The sequence below is a fragment of the Hyaena hyaena genome, unplaced genomic scaffold (genome assembly GCF_003009895.1).
Source record: "Hyaena hyaena isolate Hyena2069 unplaced genomic scaffold, ASM300989v1 scaffold_1152, whole genome shotgun sequence".
NCBI lineage: Eukaryota > Metazoa > Chordata > Mammalia > Carnivora > Hyaenidae > Hyaena > Hyaena hyaena.
The window spans coordinates 204,048-226,000 of NW_024081780.1; positions in this window are offsets into that span (position 1 = coordinate 204,048).

Here is a 21,953-nt window from a genome sequence, read left to right on the forward strand (position 1 = left end):
CTTCCCCTCCCTCCCTCCCCTCCCTCTTCCCCTCCCTCCCTCTCTCCAGCGTCCTCCTCCCCCCCTCCCCCCTCCCCCTCCCCAATTGACCCCATTTACAATTGCACCAAGAACCATAAAATATTTAGGAATAAACCTAAATAAAGACGTAAAAGTTCTGTATGCTGAAAACTATAGAAAACTTATGAAAGAAATTGAAGAAGAAACAAAGAAATGGAAAAACATTCCATGCTCATGGATTACAAGAACAAATATTGTTTAAAGGTCAATATGGCCCAAAGCAATCTACACATTGAATGTAATCCCAATCAAAGTAGCATTAGCATTCTTCACAGAGCTAGGACAAACAATCCTAAAATTTGTTTGGAACCATACAAGACACTGAATAGTTAAAGTAATGTTGAAAAAGAAAACCAAAGCGGGAGACATCAGAATCCCAGACATTAGCCTCTACTACAAACCTGTAATCCTCAAGACAGTATGTATTAGCACAAAAACACACACATAGACCAATGGAATAAAATGAAGAACCCAGAAATTGATCCACAAATATATGGCCAACTAATCTTGGACAAAACAGTAAAAGAATATCCAATGGAAAAATGAGTCTCTTCAGTGAATGGTGTTGGGAGAACTGGACAGCAACATACAGAAGAATAAACTGGACCACTTCCTTACACCATACACAATTATAAACTCAAAATGGATGAAAGACCTAAATGTGAGACAGAAAACCATCAAAACTCTCAAGGAGAAAATAGGCAACAACTTCTTTGACCTCAGCCACAGCAACTGCTTACTCGATCTGTTGCTAAAGGCAAGGGGAATAAAAGCAAAAATGAACTATTGGGATATCTTCAAGAAAAAAAACATCTGCAGAGCAAAGGAAACAATCAACAAAACTAAAAGGCAACCAACAGAATGAGAGAGGCTCAGTATCAAAAATCTATAAAGAACTTACCAAACTCAACACCTGAAAAACAAATAATCCAGTGAAGAAATGAATAGAAGATGACATGAACAGACACTTTTCCAAAGATGACGTCCAGATGCCCAGCAGACATGTGAAAAGATGCTCAACATCACTCATCATCATGGAAATACAAATCAAAACCACACTGAGATACTATGTGACACTATGGGTCAGAGTGGCTAAAATTAACAACTCAGGAAACAACAGATGTTGGCAAGGATGTGGAGAAAGGGGAACCCTCTTTCCCTGTTGGTGGGAATGCAAACTGATCCAGCCACTCTGGAAAACAGTGTGGAGGTCCCTCAAAAAATTAAAAATAGAACTACCCTATGATCCAGAAATAGCACTACTAGGGGCACACGTGCCCCAATGTTTATAGCAGCACTATAACAATAGCCAAATTATGGAAAGAGCCCAAATGTCTATGAATGAATAAAGAAGATGTGAGGGGCGCCTGGGTGGCTTAGTCGGTTAAGCGTCCGACTTTCGCTTAGGTCATGATCTCGCGGTTCGTGGGTTCGAGCCCCGAGTCGGGCTCTGTGCTGACTGCAAGCTCAGAGCCTGGAGCCTGTTTCAGTCTGTGACTCCCTCTCTCTGACCCTCCCCTGCTCACGCTGTCTCTCTCTCTCTCTCTCTCTCTCTCCTAGAAATAAATAAAACATTAAAAAAAAAAAAGAAGATGTGATACACACACGCGCGCGCACACACACACACACACACACACACACACACCGGAATACTACTCAACAATGAAAAAGAGTAAAATCTTGACATTTGCAACAATGTGGATGGAATTGGAGGTTATTATGCTAAGTGAAATAAGTCAGTCAGAAAAACAAACAAATATCATATGTTTTCACTCATATGGAATTGGAGAAAGTTAACAGAAGACCATAGGTGAGGGGAACGAAAAATAAGTTACAAATAGAGAGAAAGGCAAACCATAAGAGACTCTTAAATACAGAAAACAAACTGGGGGTTGATGGAGGCAGCAGGTTGGAAGGCAGCAAAAATGGGAGACGGGCATTGAGTAGAGCCTCGTATTGGGATGAACACTAGGTGTTGTACGTAAGTGATGATTCACAGAAATCTACTCCTGAAGCCAAGACTACACAGTATAAACTGTATGTTAGCAACCTTGACAATAAGTTATCTAAAAAATTATAAAAATAAAATAAAATTGAAAACATAGGCACTTTAAAAAGACATATATTTTTAAAAATAAAATAAAATAAATTTTAAAACTATCAATTACCAACTTAAAGACTTTCAAATGTGTTTTTGAGCTTCCTGAAATTTTACGGGATTACAAAGAAGATGCATTCTAATTTTATTTCTGTTTCTAACTTTACGGAAGCATATTTCAAATAAGTATAATTTTCTCAAATACTCAAGTGACTGTTCCATGTTAGCTACATAAATTCTTACCACCATCCCTACACCATTCATCCATTCATCTGTCTTTAAATCTCATGGTTATCCAACTATGCTAAGAATTTTTTTGAATGAAATTTAATTAATTATAGTTCTTCTTGATCGTATATTATATATTCTTGATCGTATATTATATATTCCTGAAACAAGTCTTTTTTTCAGATCTCTCCCATTCTCTGATAGGTCCTTCATCAACATAAGGCTTCTAGGGAGAGTCTACATCATTATGGATGGTTCCCAACTGCTTATTTACCCCCACACATGCCCTATTTTATACCAGGAATTGTATTTTCTAAGTACAGAAATAGCATTTCCAATGAGATATAAATAGCATACAGGGTATAAAGAGAAAACATGACCTTAATGAGCTCAGCAGACAATTACTAAATTTCTACCAAGAGGCTGTTTGGTGTTGGGTTTCACTTTTTAAGCCGATGTTTTGTTGGCCAAACTGATAATTAGATTAACCTAATCAACTAATTGTAATTTTTGCATATAAGCTGATCCATGTAACCAACAATAGAAAATTTTCCCTACAGTAAAATTGTTGGCTCTTATTCATAATTTCCAAATATACTTGAATATCTTTTTATTTGTCATTATTATTTTAATGAGAAGTTCAAGGAGAATTTAGTGGACAGTGTTAATCTAATTCCATCATATCCCAGGTGGGCTGAGGTTCTTCTTTATCTAAGCAAAGCCTGATTACCCTACAATGTTTAATTTACACAGAACATGGAGTGGGAAACTAATTCTGTGAAATCCACAGTAGTATATACACAGCTGGAGCAAATAGAAAATATTCACCTAAAAGTAAAACTGAAAAGAGGACAGCAAAGCAGAGACTTAGAAAAAAATATGTATATGTAAGTTAATCAGATAAAAGGCAAGTTCCTAAAAAACTGTCACTGAAGGGTGGAAGCTTACTTTTCTTTCAATAGTCCTTGACAGACTTTGAGGGTGCTGTAGACCTAAAATGCATCACCATTCTAAGTGTCAGTGGTTGGAAAAGTAAAGGATACTGGATGGCTCATTGACCTCATTAATCAATTAACAAGTGCCAAAAATTAGCCAAAAACTAGGTATACTCTAAGGCTCTGTAGTAGTAGAGTTGCTGAAATTACCAGCATTCAAATAAGAGAATGTAATGTCAAAACCGTTGCTAAAGGCAGCCATAAATAAGCAAGTAATGTAATTAGGACACCTTAGCAGATTCTAAACCTTACAGTTTATTTACATTTGAAGATGAAAGCTGTATGAAAGGGTTTAGTAGGCAGAGACCATTAAGATTTAGATCCTTAGAGGCAGCATGTCAATATGAGATCTTTCAGCTAAGGTCAATACTCTCATCTGTTTAATGGAAAATTCTTTGATCAGGAATTCTTTTTGAAAAGAAGATCTTGAAAGCAGAGTGTTCCCTATCACCTGTGTCATGAGAGTAACAGAATAATAAGAAGGACAGCTGACCCTTCCTTGTCCAGCTTAGTGATGCTAGGTCATGGAGATGCTAGCAACTGGCCCATGGTCTTGGAATTTAGAATCACTTCTGGTGATTTTTCAGAAATAAATGAAATTCTACTTGCTCACCAAAATTCACTGACGGTCACAACAGTAGCATCTGGCAGTGTGGTAAGGCAGCAAGAGAAGTACAGCCCATTTAATGAAATTAGCCATACCAGTGAGCACTGAGTGTTATATGGAAACCAACCTGACAATAAACTATTTGTAAAAAAAAAAAAAAAAAAAAAAAAATTTAGCCATACCAATGATGGCTCCCAAGACAATGAAAGATGCTTTCAGATTCCTAAATCCCAGGAGAAGTTGGTTCTAGACCCACTGCATTGCTTGCTTGCTGGCTTTCTTGCTTGCTTGCTGGCTTGCTTGCTTGCTTGCTGGCTTGCTTGCTTGCTTGCTGGCTTGCTTGCTTGCTTGCTGGCTTGCTTGCTTGCTTGCTTGCTTTTTCTTGCTTTCTTGCTTTCTTTGAAAAATGTGTCAAGTGTTTCTTTAAGTATTAATTTTTTCTAGAAAATAAGTCACATTGATGCAAATGTACTGGTGAGAACACTAGAATCACCTCTCTTATGGAATAGTGACATATCTCAACATAACTGTAACTGAGATCAACAATGAACTCTTGTTTTATGCTCCGGAGTACTCTGCTAAGCACCTGGGGCAGAAAGACAGTATCATTGCTGCCCGCCTCCTTCAGGCTGGGTCAGGCATTCTCCTGCTCTACCTCCATGTTACACTTCACAGATCCTCACCACTGCATTACTGTGTTGTGGTGTGACTGTCTTTACGCATCTGCCCCCTCCCCCTACTGACACTAAACAGGACATCTTCAAGAGTGGGGACTCTGTCACAATCATCTCAACACTCAGCACACCATATAGGGCTATATGCCTCACACATAGTCTGCATCTCGTTTCCCAATTACCTCTTGACCAAGCCATGAAATCACAATCTTGTGGAGGAGACAAAGAACACAACTATAGTAACCATAGTAGAAAATAAGGCAGTGGTTAGTGCCATAGTAAAGGTGAAGCTAACTACACATGGCTCTTTAGTTTCTTTAAGCCCAGAAGTGTAGCTCTGGGCAAATAGATTTCGGAAAGATATTCCTGTATTTTCCAGACATGTCGCTGAAATAGTTGGAGATATTCGATACTCTGACTTTTTTTTTTTTTTTTTTTACAAATAGTTTATTGTCAAATTAGTTTCCACATAACACTCAGTGCTCATCCCCATAAGTGTCCTCCTCTATGCCCATCCCCCCCTCCCCCCCACATCCATCAGTCCTCAGTTTTTGTCAGCATTCAAGAGTCTCTCATGGTTTGCCTCTCTCCCTTTCCCCCACCATTTCCGCCCTTCTTCTCCCCCTTGTTCCTCCGTCAAGTTCCTCCTAATCCTCCTATACGTGCAAACATATGATATTTGTCCTTCTCTGCCTGACTTATTTCGCTCAGCATAACACCCTCAAGGTCCATCCATGTTGCTACACATGGCCAGATTTCATTGTTTCTCATTGCCATGTAGTATTCCATGGTATAGATAAACCACATCTTCTTGATCCATTCATCTGTTGATGGACACTTAGGCTCTTTCCATGTTTTAGCTATTGTGGAGAGTGCTGCTATGAACATTGGGGTACATGTGCTCCTATGCCTCAGCATTTCTGTATCCCTTGGGTAAATTCCTAGCAGTGCTATTGCTGGGTCATAGGGGAGTTCTATTGTTAGTTTCCTGAGGAACCTCCACACTGTTTTCCAGAGGGGCTGTACCAGTTTACATTCCCACCAACAGTGTAGGAGGGTGCCCGTTTCTCCACATCCTCGCCAGCATCTAGAGTTCTCTGATTTGCTCATTTTAGCCACTCTGACTGGCGTGAGGTGGTATCTCAGTGTGGTTTTGATTTGTATTTCCCTGATGAGGAGGGATGCTGAGCATCGTTTCATGTGTCTGTTGGCCATCTGGATGTCCTCTTTGGAGAAGTGTCTGTTCATGTCTTCTGCCCATTTCTTCACTGGGTTGTTTGTTTTTCGGGCGTGTAGTTTGGTGAGTTCCTTATAGATTCTGGATATTAACCCTTTATCTGATATGTCATTTGCAACTATCTTTTCCCATTCCGTTGGTTGCCTATTAATTTTCTGGGTTGTTTCCTTGGCTGTGCAGAAGCTTTTAATCTTGATGAGGTCCCAACAGTTTATTTTTGCTCTTGATTCCCTTGCTTTTGGGGATGTGTCAAGTAAGAAGTTGCTGCGGTGGAGGTCAAGGAGGTTGTTTCCTGCTTTCTCCTCTAGGGTGTTGATAGTTTCCTGTCTCACGTTCAGGTCCTTTATCCATTTTGAGTTGATTTTTGGGCATGGTGTGAGAAAATGATCTAGTTTCATTCTTCGATACTCTGACTTCTTAATGAATATGAAGAAAATAGTTTTTAAATGAGATTAATGAAATATAAGGGAGAAAAATATTCAATCCTGTTAAAGCAAGATGAGAAGTCACCATGTTGACATGTATCATGGCCTGAAAATCCTTGGTGTATCCAACTGGTTTCCTAAGTATGAGTATTATAAAAATCATACAAACGGTAAGGGAAATTTGCTACTCTATTTTTATAACCCTAACTAACTTCATGTTTTTCCATACCTCAACACCAAAACTACCAGAATGAAGTCAGAAGGTTGTGGTCTACTATCGCACATATTTTGCCACAGAGAAACAACATCCCTTAGTTTTCCCCAGAAAGTAACAACCTACTAGTATAACCCTTGATCTAATTCTTGCCCTTAAACCTCTGTTATAAAGACTTCAATCAAATGGAGACAATGTATGTTAAAGCACTGTGAGAAGTTTGAAATACAATACAAATATGAGGTGATATTTTGATCATAATTTACCTGTATACTTTCCTCTCTGATTACATGATTGGGGCAATATTATGGACATTGAATCTAGAGTCACTGAAAACAGAAATAAATGTCTAATCTTAAAATGTTATTTTGGAGGCACCTGGATGGATCAGTTAGTTAAGCATCCAACTCTTGGTTTCGGCTCAGGTCATGATCTCATGGTGTGTGGGATCAAGCCCCACATCAGGCTATGGCTGACAGCATGGAGCCTGCTTGGGATTCTCTCTCTCTTTTTCTCTCTCTGCTACTCCTTTCCACTTGCTCTCTCTCAAAATAAACAAACATTTTAAAATGTTTGTCATTAAAAGTGTTATTTCACTTGGCTGGGATAATAATAATAGTATTATTATTTTCAGTGGCAGACTTACTATATATCCAAGAAACGTCTATCAGCGCAACTCCATGCTTCATCTTTGAATTCGAAACCAAGTATTAAACTATAGTTCTCTTCAGTTCTTTCTTGTTTTTGTTTTAATTTTATTTATTTTTGGAGAAAGGGAGAGAGGGAGAGAGAGGGAGAGAGAGAGAGAGAGAGAGAGAGAGAGAGAGAGAATCCCAAGCAGGCTCCACACGGTCAGTGCAGAGCACAATGTGGGGCCACAAACCGATCTCACAAACCGATCATGACCGTTGGAACCGAAGTAGGATGCTTAACTGACTGAGTCACCCAGGTACCCCATCTTCCTTGGTTTTAATTAAACTCTTTCTTTGCTTTAGAAAACAAATTCTAGATTCATTTGGCCATGAAAGTACCTCCTGTTGTTCTTTTGATAAAGATACTCTGATCATTGGACCCATTAGAGACATTGTACTCTGTTTACAACTCCTTCAACATTCCGGATAAAAACATGGCCCTGGGATATCAGAAAATAATGATGTCATCAGAGACCAATAGAGTCCTTTGAAAATGAGTAAGAATCTAAACTAAATGGCTACAGGTCAAAGAAGGGACAATTTGAGGACTAAAAAAGAAAATAAGTGTAATAAATGGAAACACATTCAATACATTTAAGAGCACAAGGGTGTACAGATACTAAACCCAACACACAAACGCTGCTGGTCACTTCTGGGAGATACTAGAGAACTGCTTCATTAGTTCATATGTATAAAGTGAAGTGACTGTTTACATTGCTTTTATTATGAAATCTGCACAACATGGTAACAGAATTGTTGAAGGAATGTTTCTTTTCATATAAATTACAGCTAATAAATGGAAATGAATGACAGACATCAACCAACGTCTCGTGGACTACTGGGTTTATGCAATGATTTTCCAGGGCTATTAATGTTCCAGAAAGAGACGCAACCAAACATCATATACTTCCCAATGGAAGAACACAGAACAGCACCATCTATGAAGTAGTCTTGCAAAAGTAAACAAATAAACAGGAACTTGAATCTAATTGAGTTTATGGATCTAACTAATGAATTATAGGAAATTCAAACAACCAGAGAAACATACAAAACATATTAAGTGTTACCACGTAGATGTAGTCAGAAGATTCATACTGTGGGAAAATCTATAGGATATACATACACACACACACACACACACACACACACATGTGACGAGATGAAAAATGTTTGACGGACAAGAAGCCAACAAACCAGTTATAATATATATACTGATTCAAACAAACTAAATGGGGAAAAGAGAAAGACAGAAGGAAAAGCAATGCAAAGAAAAAATATATAAAAGATAATTCTGGAAATATGAACACTGCCTTAATATCTAATGATACTAAGGAATTATTGGTAATGCTTTTTAGTTGTAACAATGATATGGTGGTTATGTTAGAACAAAGAGACCTTACCATTTAAAAATATATAATAAAATATTTAGAAATACAATAGAGTTTCTGAGATCAACTCAAAAATAATACAGGCAGAGTAAGTAGAGGTACAGATTAAACAAGACTGACCAGATATTCATAATAGTTGAATTCAAATAAATTGTCAAAGAGGGATATATTGAATATGTTGTACTATTCTCTTTGCTTTTGTATATATGTAAAACTGTTCACAGTAAAACATTTGGTTTATTGTTTTTGATTTTTCTGAGAGAGAGAGAGAGAGAGAGAGATTGAGGGAGAGAATGAACATGAGAGGGGCAGGGAGACAGAGAGTAAGAAAGAATATTAAGCAGGCTTCACGCCCAGCTCCGAGGATGACTTGGGGTTCTATCTCACAACCATAAGATCATGACCTGAGCTAAAAATCAAGAGTCAGACGCTTAACCGACTGAACTACTCCAGCCCTCCAGTAAAATACATTTTTAAAAAATGCCCAGTAAAACTACAGTTAAACATCTGAGAAATAGATTGGAAAATCCTAAAAGCTTCATAGATCATGGCCCTTAGTTAAACATACTATTTTGGACACATTGGCAAAAGCCAGCAGAAATCCATATCCTTTCTGCAAATGGCCCACAAAAGACCAGATAAGAAAGATATCTACTGCCAAGTATTCCCTCCTGTCCTCTGGGAGCATTCAATGTTCATTTTTCAATCCAAAGATATCTTTAATAGAATGGAATGACTGACAAAATCTATCAAAATGGAAATTAATAGAAATCTATGTAAGAAAATGCACTTCCATATAATTCTGTCTACATAATAGATTTTGGAAATAACACATAAATATGAGATAGAACAGGCAGTAAGCTTACAGGAAGTCAACCGTGTGAGTCTACCAAAAAGAAAGTGAATATTGCTGTGAAGTCATAACCATGTACCAACCAGGATAAGACAATGTGTCAGTCCCAGCCCAATCTCTGTCAGACCACACCTACTATATCTTCCCCACTCAAGGTAGTTGACCATATTGGAAAGGTTTTAGAATTAACTAAATGGCTAGGAAGCCTAAAAAACTTGCCACATCAGAAAAGTGTGAAATAAAATGATGCTTATTCTAGAGCACTGAAGCTGGTGGGGGGTGGGGGTGCCTGATAGGTCTATGCAGAAGATGGAAGCGTTGTCATGTAAAATAAGTAGTTCTTCCCTATTAAGCCAAATGAAAAGGATTACAGGCAGCCCAAAGCCAGGAACCACAGAAAACTTTCAACTACAGGTTTGGTTACCAAAAATATCAGGGGTCATCTCTTTCCTGGAGGTATGCACATACACACTGTTCAGCTTCTTGCTGAAAAAAGGAATGATATTCAATTCCTTATAAAGACCTGCAGTTTATCATAACCACCCTGCTTATTTGGCTTTTCCCCCTTCTCATTCTAAATGGCAGGCCCTTCAGGGATTATTACTATTTCCTATTTGTGCCCAAATCACAGCTTCCATTCTTTAAAATTAACCACCTTTCCCTCCTCCTGCCTGACGTGTTCACTGTTGTCATGATGTGTGGTTTGGAGTGTAACATTTGATCACAGATGGGCGGTTGTTACCTAGTTTGAGCTCAGCCAGAAGCGGATGGGTGATGAGAAAGGAAAAAGCTTCTATATATACACACCTAAGCATAAATGATGGGGAAGGGAAGGCTCAAGAGAAAGAACATGGCAAGTAAATTGTAGCCATTACTTTAAAAGATTTTGAGTGGAAATAAAAGCCTTACATTGCAGTAGGTGTAAGTGGGAACTCTACTCTGTAGATTTAGGTTTCTCATTTACAGAAGAACATCTGCAATGTCGAGCCCATGGGTATACTTTGTCTATGTCTGTTCCAGCATCCTGCATTGTTTTCTTGTCACTCCTTGACCTCAAGATGATGGGTGACTACTGTCAGTACTCTAAAAACAAAGAAATACAATTAATGATATTGGCTAATACTGATGTTATTCTGGGAGAATTGATTTCCTGCCCTTGAAAGCCCTTTGAATTTTGTTTTGAAATGTGTAGCACCACAATAGAGGGTTCTTTTTCCCTTCTTTCCCCAGTACACTAAACTAAGCAATTTGTTGAAATGATAGATACTGAGACCTTTCCTCCCAAGGAGGATACGCTCTGATTTTATATTCCTCTAGATATTTGGCCAGACTTTATGAATGCACATGACTAAACCTAATAAAACCTAATGTACATGGAGACAAAATATTAGACTTCTATTTATCTGAACTTATTTCTTTAATCATGTCATGCCACCACGAAAGCTAAAATAACCCAAAGTAAATAATATAAACAATAAATGAGTTTTTAAAATGTGTTTCAATGTTAGAGCAGAATTTAGTTTTATATAGAGACATCCAAGTCCAAGTTCTGGCTCTCTGCTTTATTAGATGTGTAACATTTGTGTAGTCTCAGTTTCTCAGTAAGTAAATTGAGACATTCAGAATGGGATCACCTTGTTGGTTTCTTCTAGTTTCAAGTCTTTGAATGTGAATTGAAAAAGTAAACCTAACATATATGAATAGCCAAAGTATTGCTGAAAAAGAAAACCAAAGCTGGAGACATCATACTTCCAGACTTTCAATTTGTATTAAAAGCTGCAATCATCAAGACATTATGCTATGGGCACAAAAACAGACACACACATCAATGGAATAGAACAGAGAACCGAGAATTGGACCCACAAATATATGGCCAACTAATCTTCAACAGAGCAAGAAAGAGTATCCAATGGAAAAATGACAGACTCTTCAGCAAATGGTGCTGGGAAAACCGGACAGCGGCATGCAGAAGAATGAAACGGGACCACGTTCTCACACCACACACAAACATGCATTCAAAATGGATGAAAGACCTAAATGTGAAACAGGAAGCATCAAAATCCTACAGGAGAAAACAGGCAACAACCTCCTTGACCTCGGCCATAGCAATTTCTTACTTGACATGTCACTGGAGGCAAGGGAAAATAAAAACAAAAATAAACTATTGGAATTTCTTCAAGATAACAAGCTTCTGCACAGCAAAGGAAACAATCAGCAAAATTAAAGACAACAGATGGAATAGGAGAAGATATTTGCAAATGACATATAAGATAAAGGGTTAGTATCCAAATCTATAAAGAAATTACCAAACTCAACACCCAAAAACCAAATAATCCAGTGAAGAAATGGGTATGAATAGACACTTTTTCAAAGAAGGCATCCAGATGGCTAGCCGACACAGGAGAAGAAGATCAACATCACTCATCATCGGGAAAATATAAATCAAAACCTCAGTGAGTTACCACCTCACACCTGTCACAATGGCTAAAATTAACAACTCACGAAACAACAGATGTGAGAATGCGGAGAAAAGGGGAACCCTTTTGCACTGTTGGTGGGAATTCAAACTGGTGCAGCCAATCTGGAAAATAGTACGGAAGTTCCTTAAAAAATTAAAAGTAGAACTACCCTATGACCCAGCAATTGCACTACTAGGTATTTATCCAACGGATACAAAAATGCTGATTCAAAGAGGTATATGCACCCAAATGTTTATAGCAGTGCTATCAACAATAGCCAAATGATGGAAAGAGCCCAAATGTCCATTGACTGATGAATGGATAAGAAGATGTGATATATGTATACAAAGGAATATTACTTAGCAATCAAAAAGAATGAAATCTTGCCATTTGCACCAATGTGGATAGAAATAGAGTGTATTATGTTAAACGAAATAAGTCAATCAGAGGAAGACATACACCACATGATCTCATTCTTATGTGGAATTTAAACACAACAGGTGAACATAGAGGAAGGGAAGGAAAAATAAGATAAAAACAAAAAGGGAGGCAAACCATAAGAGACTCTTAAATACAGGGCTGCCAGAGGGGAGGTATGTGGGGATATGGGGTAAATGGGTAAGGAGCATTAAGGAGGGCACTTTTAGGAATGAGCTAGGAGATATGTAAGAGATAAATCACTGGTCTCTACCCCCAAAACCAAGACTATGCTGTATGTTAACTAACTTGAATTTAAATTTTCAAAATAAAATAAAATAAAATACACAAATATCTTATATTTTTAAAAAAGCAAGCACAATATGTAGAATAATCTCATAGAAACACAATATATTGAAAGATATTAGATGAAAATATACCCAAAAGATAAGACCCTGCTTTGGGGCAAGGCCATGGGAAATAACTCACAGGTAATTTATATTTCTTCTGTTTATTTTTACTTGTATTTTCTCAAAAGTTTATAAATCATATGTTATAGATGTATAATAGGAGAAAGCAGACAACTTTTCCAACATTTAAGCAGCAGTATTTGTCTCAGGCCACTACTTTGTCTAAGTGTGAGACAGCAAATATGGTCAGCACAGGAAATAAGATTTGCCTTCCATGTGCTCCTTATTTAGGATAAGTTTCCATGCAGAGCACTGCAGCAATGCAGGGTCAGTGAATAAAGCTAATGATATTAGGAGTGTCATTGGGCTAGTTATGAAGAGAAGAAGGGACTCAAAGGAAACAAACATGCAATTTAGATATCACAGTATTTTATGCTATAACTTAAGCATGTAACACTTAAGTTCCAGTTCAAAGTATTTTGCTAGATTAAAAACAATAAACCAGTAGGTTTGGCCTATCATGTATCTGTCTATATCCCATATGCCACTGAAGTTCATCATGGGGCTTGGGTAAGCATGATTTTGTTCATTTCAAGCATTTAGTTGGAGTCTGAAAATTTATCTCTATGCCCATACCTGAGGTCTAGAACTTGGCTCCAAATTTGCTATTAAATAATGCACAATTCCCTCTAGATGAGTGAAGAGGCTGGTAATAAGTCCTGTATTCCCATTGCTTTAGCAGAAAGGAAAAGATAGTCAATTCTTCCGGAGGAGAAGGTAATTATAAAAAAACTAATAGACGATCTGAGGCTTTTACTGAATCCTGCCAGATGAGTCCAAACTCCTTCCTACATTAGAAAAAGGATTGAAGCGTTGGGGAACAAAGAAAGGGAGAAAAAACTAATAGAAAATAAAACATGAAATATTTAAAAATGAACCTGAGGCTCAGTTTTATAGTCTTATATTCTCACGGTATTCATTTCTTAACTGAAAGATCATATTAATTGGAAAGTATACAATGAATGTTTTCTTATATTTTGTTCAACTTTCAAGATCTATCCAACAGACACCATCATTTCATGCTGGACTTGTTCTCTTTAAGTATGAGCTCCCAAAGTATAATATCAATAAAACTCATTGAGAAAAGATTTCTTGTCCTTCTATTTCCTTAAAATTCAGGAATGACTATAACATATAGGAAAGTATACTCTGGTGTCAAGATGATTCTGAAGATGAAGTCGAGGCAAACATTCTATTTTACTCTGTGTGGTTAAGATAGAACATCCAATGTAGAAATGTAGAGATAGAGAATGTTCTGGACTAGATGAAGAAATGTAGGTTGTGAAAGGGGTCATCATGGAATCAAGCAGAAGAAGAAAAGTAGTGAGGAGAAAACACATAGAATTCATGAAGCCTCTATGCTTTCAGAGAACACAAATGAAGGCCAAGAATAGAGGGGGGGGGGGGAGACAAGAAAGAACAATGATGGAAACTAAGACCAGAGAAATCAATGCTAAACTGTGAGGTGAGTCTGATCCAGCTGAAGAGTGGCAGTAAAGATGGGGTTCTGAGGGCTCAGATTTGTGCCATGATGGCAAATTTGAATGCATTCTGGGAACCCCTGCAGAAACAGTTTAATAATGAAAAGCACTGGAATTGGTATAAACAACAGAAACTAGGGTCACATAGGGAGAAAAGATCCAGAAAGCTGCTGGAGAGGTTGGTGCATACAAACTGGAAAGACATTAATAAGACACGGAACGGGGAGGGTGGGGTGGAATTAGGGAACAAGATGGAAAACTGGGATCTTAACAAGGTCTGATCATATTTGCATATTTGGTACAAAAAATAGTAGCACCATATGCTTTGGTTTGGAGATAACTGAGGACTCCCTGCATGAACTTGGCCAAATTCCTTTACCTTGTTTACAGCTGCAAAGAATGAACGTAATGGTATCTTCTAGAGCAGGGCCGTTGTTATCTCAGTTAGAACCGGGAAAGGCATTGAGACCACAGATAAAAGGCTCTATAGCAACACAAATTAGAAAATCAGGAAGAAGATGTGTGGTACCCCAGCTGCGACCACTAAATGAACCCTGTTCCCAGTGCAGAGCTGAAGTCACTGGATGAAGCTAGTACTCAGAGAAGGACTTTGGTAGCAGCCAAGAGCTGCATGAATCAAAGTTGTGAAACAAAACGACCATCAGCTGCATTCAAGCCCCATTGTGGAAGAGAATCAATATTTGACAAACATTTTATAGAGGACACAAACTAGAAAAGAAAAAAAAAAAAAATAAAAAAATTTCACAGGAGCCAAACGGCAGGAAATAAATATGCAAGGAAATGGTCTTAAGCGTCTCTGATGGCATTTCTGGCCACAAATGCCAGAAAACTCACGCTTGGTAAGTGGGAATCTAAACCTGGCTCTGAGATGGCTCTGATATTTATGATAGATTCTGGATCATCTAAATCAAATACTCCACCACAGTGAGAAGCTAACTATATCTGATGGGCAGGCCAGGCAAATCCCATGCTTATTCACTAAACAGATGCTTATTCAATAAATGATAAGTAGGTAGGCATTCAACTGCAGGTAGGCGTTCAATGATTTTGTGATGGACTGAATGTACAGCAGGAAAAAATATGTCTTGTAATTCACCGAAGAATAAAAATAACTTCTACTTTGGTAAATTATTCACATGCTTCTACTCCACGACACCTTTTATTTTTAGATCAAGGGTCAACCAACTTGTTCTGTAAAGGGCCAAAAAGTCAATAGTTTAGGACCACAGACCGTACGATCTTGGTCTCCTCTGCTCAACCCCGTGGTTGTCCCACAAAAACAACCACAGATAATATGTTAACAAATGGGTAGGACTGTGTCCCACTTAACTTTATTTTCACAAACAAATGGCAGGTTCGATTTGGCTGGTTGTGTTTGTCTGACCCCAGTCCTATTGTGTGAGCCTAACTATTCCCAGGACTTCACACTGTCAAGTGAATGTCAACACGGAATAGCTTTAATAGCTTTCTTCTCTTGTTCATTGCCTGCCCCACCTGCTCCAGATTAACTGTTCAGTCATTGACAGATCCCCTGTTTTAACTCTGTATAGTCAACATGATATGAACTTGTTATTTTCCTATTTATTTTCTGTTTCCTGTAGCTTCTTCCTACTCTCCAAAAAGAGCACAAACATAATGAAAGCAAAGACCTTGTCTGTGATCCTCAGCACCTGGAACACAATCAGGCATTTAGTAGAACTACTAAATGATGTTGGTTTATATGGTATACTAGGATGTTGAGGGACTTTTTTCTGTGACCTCAGATTTTTAGCTAAAGCTCCGGACAATAGGCAATTGATATGCCCACATTCTAAAAAAAAAAAAAAAAAAAAAAAAAAGTAGATATAGCCTCATAGGATCTATTGCAAGGTGGATTAACCTCATCCACCTACTACCCTCAGCCTATAGAAAGAAAAGACTAGATATTGATGTGAGGTCAAGGAATCAGGAACCATAGGCTCGGGGGGAGAGTGCCTTTACTATGTTTCTGTTCTGCTTTCTTCCACACCAGGTGAGAGATTCTCCAAGAGATCTATCCTTCAAGATAATGGGGGGTCTGTTTCAGATTCTGGGTCTCCCTCGCTCTTTTCTCCCCTCCCCTGCACATGCTCGCTCGCTCCCTCTCTCAAAAATAAATAAACATTAAAAAAAAAAAAAAAGATAACAGGGGAGCTGCGAGAAAAGAGGACTGAGGCATCATTCCCCAGCTAGATGATGACTGGGCTTCAGAAACTCACAGGCCTCAGCCCACACACTGTGAGAACTGTATATTTGTTAATGAAACTCAGGGACAAAGAATGACATAGAGACCAATGTCTATGTCTAGCTGGAAGCATTCTGGGGGGAGGAGGTTCTTAAGCAGCCTGAAGGCAAAGCAAGAAAAGAGGGCATTTGATGTGCACTTCTGTTATTTAGAAAAACAAAATGCATGAAGCCAGGCTCAGGACATCTTAAATATACCTCATAAAGAAGTTGGTTGGCAAGAGTGAACAATGAGGGAACATAGACTGGTCCTTCGCTTGATTTTCGTCCAACTTTGATTTGCTTGGCCAGGACCGAAGTGAGACAGACCACGGTAGCCAGTCAGGGAGCATATTCTCCATGCCATCAAACTGTTACAAGGAGGGATCTCTGTAAGAGAGTTGACTACCGAATCCCCAAATATATGCCACTTTTGGAGTGCCTGATGTCCAGATAACTAAACAAATCACCAGCCAGGTAAAACATTAGCTACTTTTTCTATCAACTGTCTGTCCTCCTAGCCCAACAGTGATGATAGGATGGTCTGGAGGGCTGGGCAGGAAGAGAAAAGTGAAAGATCAGAAAACGTAACGGGACATATCATACCCTTTCCCATGCATCCTTACGGGTCACAAAAGGGTGAGAAGTACAAAGTGTGATCAGACTTTAAGACTCTACTTTTAAATCACATAGGATTGAACTTCAGTACATGAAAGAGTTTGAAAATGACCAAAAGGAGACTCTTCTAATAATCAAAACAATGAGGAAACCGTGGAGTCTATAATAGAATGTCATCCAAGGACATGGAAATGAGATCCAGAGAATATTTCAAAATAGTGCTGGTGAAAAATAAAATGAAACCAAAATAAAACGATTTTTGTTTATACAAGGGTTGAGCCCGTTAAGCAAACTCCTTTAAAGCACTTGTCTTTTCGTTCCCATTCTTACTAGTCACTCACAAGTCAAATGTATGTGTGTGCCAAGCAACATGCTTAGCTCAAAAAATGCAGAATGAAACCTGCCTTCCGAGTATAACCTCCTTCTGCACAGCCTCAGGCAGGCTCATGGCTCCTTCACCTGTGGATTGCTACTATCTCTTAAATAATGTTAAAAACAAACTTTTCTCCCTCCCAAATCAAATATCTTTTCCAATTCAGTTACAGTCTTCTATTGTCCCCAAATCACAAGGTTGAGAAATGTTATCATTTTCTTGGTGCCTCTCTCCCTTGTGCCCTACAGTCAGTCATTGTCTTCCACTTAGCAGTCTTCCATGTGTTCTTTGCTTTCAACCATCAGTTGCCACCCTCACCCAGATGGACTGGACTATGGTGATGAATAGGTTTTGCTCACCAACTGATGCCCATTGCTATGGAATAATTACCCTAAACGGCTGAATACTATCAAACCTTCACCAACACGATTTGCTGCTGTTCAGATCTTAGCCTCACGTTGATAGCTCTCTATATCCCAATCAACCATTGTATTTCCTATGTAATCACCTCTCATGACTTTATGTTGTGAGAGCCAAGGGCAAGCCACCACAACATGTGCCATTTACTTAAGAAACAACAAGTGCAGGGGTGCCTGGGTGGCTCAGTCGGTTGGGCATCCAATGTCAGCTCAGATCATGATCTCAAGGTTTGTGAGTTCAAGCCCCGTGTCGGGCTCTGTGCTGACAGCTCAGAGCCTGGAGTTTGCTTCAGATGCTGTGTCTCCCTCTCTCTCTATTCCTTCACTACTCATGTTCTGTCTCTGTCTCTCTCAAAAATAAACAAACATTAAAAAAAAAAACAGCAAGTGCAACAACACTCTGACCCTACTTTTTCTCCCCAAAGTAGAAAAGAAATGTCTCATGTAAAAGGTAGCATCTCTGTAACAGGAGGTAAAGAGAAATCCTTATCACCAGAGATGGGGAATTCAGGGCCAAGAAATTATACAAACAAACTTTGTTGCTTTTATTAACTTACTAACCCTAGCCCAAATTCTGTTTAGAATTCCTTACTAATTTTAACTCTCAAACATAAATTTTCTTCGTCCTGTCAATTCCTTACAGATTTATTGTTTCTTTGTCTAAAAAGTATGAAAGCTGCCTGCCTTGGTCATTTCTTTGGTCTCAATTTTATTATTAGGCTTCCATAAGCATGTAATTAAAACTTCCCCCCTTGTTAATCGGTCTCATGTTGATTTAATTCTTAGGCCAGCTAGAAGAATCTTGAAGGACAGAAAAAAAAATTTCCTCCCCAACAATACAAACTAACCTGAGTCATCTATTTCCTTCCCCTAAATGTGCCTTTCCTTCCCACATTCTAACTTCACCCACTGCATCCCCTTCTGCCTCTGAAGAGATTTTTGAGAAAAAGGAGTTACAGCCATGAGAATGAGAGACGATACTCCAGACCTACATAATTATCTCTGGAATGAGAGTCCCATAAAGTAACATTAGATCATGCATTCGCTAGGATTCATCTAAAGTTTAGAATCATAGAAAAAGGAAGCTAAATTCTAAAAATAATTCCTCAAGAACAGTATTTCACAAGCATGCTGTGATTCTGATTTAGTGGCTCCAGGGTAGAACCTATACATCTCTAGTTTAAGAAAATTGCTAATTGATTCTGTTGATCAGAAAGGTATGGGAACCTTTGTCACCAGCCCAAAGGTGATTAGCTTGGGAGCCTAAGAGTCAGTGATCAAAGAACCCAATATAGCACACCACCACTGATATTGTCCCTAATTACTGTCATAACATGGGAAAGACCATATTGTTTCCCTCCCCTCCCCCCAGGCATGTGCTACATTTCCTAAGAACCACATAGCACCTTGTAGCTTACATTGCAGGTCTCTCTCTCTCTCTTTTTTTTAGGTAACTCACTTGTCTGTGGCTCTGTTAACTACATAGCATAAGCATCTAATCCAAAGGAATTTAGTTCATTAGCATGGCCACAAAGTCCTAATCTGAGTAAAGATCAGGCTGAGGAAAGCAGCCATTCTTCAATTCCACTCTGCCCCCCACCACAGTAACTTCTTCATATAAAATCCAAACCTAAAAGAAGGACCAGAGAGAAGATTTTAGGATCCATGGCAAAGTGAAAGGGGAAGGGCACTGAAGGGCCTAATCAGAACCAAAGTTTCATCCAACTGGGAGAATAGTCCTTGGTTACAGAATTTTCAACCTTCATCAAGTGAAGTCGGTCAACACACAGTCACGGAGTCCTGAGCTGTTTGAGCAGCAGCGCCTGTGAAGGGGAGTCTCCAGAGATAACAGGTACCTCAGCAGTGTAACAACAGATCGATGATATGGGACTGAAGAGCATAGTGAGCCTTCCCTATACCTCCTTACCCTCTCATCTGTTAGGTAGGACAGAAAGTTCAGAACCAGCTCAACCAAAAGCTTCTCCACTATTCTCTCCGGAGGGTGCTCTGTGTTTCAGCTGGGCTATACTGTATTAGCACTGTCATAATATTGTGGTAATTGCCGTAGCACTTGGTAATTAAAAACACAAAATCAGTTTGACAAGTTTGCTGGTGGCTGTGAACCAGGTGAGACTAATTAGGGCTTAAGAAAACCAGACTGTTCTCACTGTCCTTGGGGAGTTTGTGCCAAGAGCTATTCATCTGCTTCCCTAGAGAAACCGAAGTGTGAGTTTTACTCCTTTGGGAAAGCAAAGGCCATTCTCTAAAACAAACCTGGAAAATAAGTGGCCTGTGCTTTTGCTATTTAGCAAAGACCTAATATACCTTTCATTAGTTACCAGTTAGAATTGATTAAAATTCAATTACCTAAAAAAAAAAACAAACCCAAGAGTGACCTAAGTAAAAGTTATTTTCTTTTATTTTAAGTTTATTTATTTTGAGAGAGAGAGAGAGAGAGAGAGAGAGCACATGAGCGTGCCACATGTGCATGAGAGCAGAAGGAGGAGAGACACAGAGGGAGAGAGAATCCCCAGCAGGTTCCACTCTGTCATCACAGAGCTGACTCAGGGCTGATCTCAGAACCGTGAGATCACGACCTGAGCTAATGTCAAGAGTTGGGCGCTTAGCCGACTCAGCCATCAGGCACCCTTAAAGGTTATTTTCTTAACTGATTCAAGCCCAAAGTTAGGCAGTTCCCCCAGATGATTCCATGGCTCAGTAATGTTCAGGCTTTGAGTGAGCATCTCTGAAATGACCTCGCCTTTCCCTCATGGTAACAAGATGGCTGCAGTGTTTCCAAGCAATATATCTTCATAGAGCAGTATCCAAAGTAGAAATAAAGAGAGTGGAGAGAAAAGCTGTATTTGTACCCTCTCTCTGAGGGAAGAAAATTATCCCCAAAAGACCCAAGATTCCCTTATGTCACTAGTGAGAATTAGTCACATGTCCTCCCTTAGTCAAATTACTGGCAAAGAAGAATCTGATTACTCCAAATGGCTTCAATCAATCATATTCCATATCCTGTGGCTTATAATCTTGCTGCTAGAACAAGGGCTAATTGGGTAATGGTCCCTTCCATAGGACAATGATGATATCTATACTGTTAGCAAGGCAGCGTCCTTCACCTGATATGGGTTCAAAAGGGAAAGGGATGCTACCTACACACACCATTTAGTTTTCCTTAATAGTTGCTAAGTGTTAGCCCAGGTTTCACGGTATGTGAAGTAAATAAGAGGTATGCCACTAGAATGTTGAAGTTGCCAGGAACAGTTTTTAGGATACAGCTCTATTAGGAATGGTAATAGTAGAGTGCCTGAAATTGCACTGCGAAAGAGTCACTAATGAACCTTCTCCCCCATGAGCCGCCAAACACCTTAGAGAATGTAGGGTATCAGAGTTTCAAGTGGAGAAGTCATTTTCTGGAAGATATCATCAAGGGACTACAAGATGATAGTAGTAGCCCATGCTAGCTTTGGGGCCGTGCTAGCTCACTTTAACAGAGAAGAAACCCAAGAGCCGCAGTATTGATAGCTGCAGAGGGTATCAGGACAGAGAGAGAGAGGAAGAACAAGTCCCAAGTCTGTATATGAAAATAAGAACAGGAGTTGGGAAGTTAGGTCCATATCCCACTCTCCTACCAGTGGTGAGGAAAATTCTGAGCTACTGTGAAACGGAGAAGAGTAAAGTGTTTCATTAAAAGATAAGTGGACAACATGGATGGACCTTGAGGGTGTTATGCTGAGTGAAATAAGTCAGGCAGAGAAGGACAGATACCATATGTTTGCACGTATAGGAGGATTAGGAGGAACTTAACAGAGGACCAAGGGGGAGAAGAAGGGGGGAAATGGTGGGGGAAGGGAGAGAGGCAAACCATGAGAGACTCTTGAATGCTGACAAAAACTGAGAACTGATGGATGTAGGGGGGAGGGGGAATGGGCATGGAGGAGGGCACTTGTGGGGATGAGCACTGGGTGTTATGTGGA